Consider the following 812-nt stretch of genomic DNA (forward strand, 5'->3'; position numbering starts at 1 on the left):
TGAGTTATTAATCGTGTGTTGCAATTTTAAAGGAACTGTAATAGTACAATGTAGGCACAGTTTACAATGATGGTAGCAGTGTAGTGAATAATCAGCAAGTATTTGACTCTGTATTGTGTATAATATGGTGCTATTACTATATATGAGCATAAAATGACAATGCTTTAACTAATAAATCATGTATGCAGGCCTAAATAAAGTCACTAACAAGATGCCCAACAAACACCCTTACAGACATCAAAAACAATATTTCAGAAGTTCACGTCAAAATAATCTTCAAATAAAAGTGAATGTAAACAGAATTGTTTGGCTTCTTGTCCATAATAAAGTGTTTGAGCTTGAGTCTTGCCACAGGCACGATCGGATTAAATCAGAGGATTTTTAATCTGCTCCTGAGGACCAACAGCACTGCACATTTTGTGATTTGGTTCATTAGCTCGTTAAAAGAGAGCTCTATGAACTCAAGTGTGTCAGATAAGAAAGACAAACTAAATGTGCATTGCTTGGGTCATAACCAGAATTGAAAAACACTCACACCTCATGAGACTGTTTTTTTTTTTTTTTTTTGTTTTAAACGCTGAACCAATGGCTTATAGCATATTAATTACACCAATATTTAGCATTAATTGTTATATGTAAGCAACATGTACACATTTGTAGTTTTGAGAAAGTCAACTGTAAACTTGGTTAGAAAGAAAAATATTTGTAAGGACACTGATATGAGGTCATAAAAATATATTAAACATTATAAAGTTTATAAGATAGTATATGTTAAACATATGCTAGAGTATCTCAAAGAAGCCAGTATGTGT

The sequence above is a fragment of the Sinocyclocheilus grahami genome, unplaced genomic scaffold (genome assembly GCF_001515645.1).
Source record: "Sinocyclocheilus grahami isolate Dianchi unplaced genomic scaffold, SAMN03320097.WGS_v1.1 scaffold606.1, whole genome shotgun sequence".
In the NCBI taxonomy this organism is placed as follows: Eukaryota; Metazoa; Chordata; class Actinopteri; order Cypriniformes; family Cyprinidae; genus Sinocyclocheilus; species Sinocyclocheilus grahami.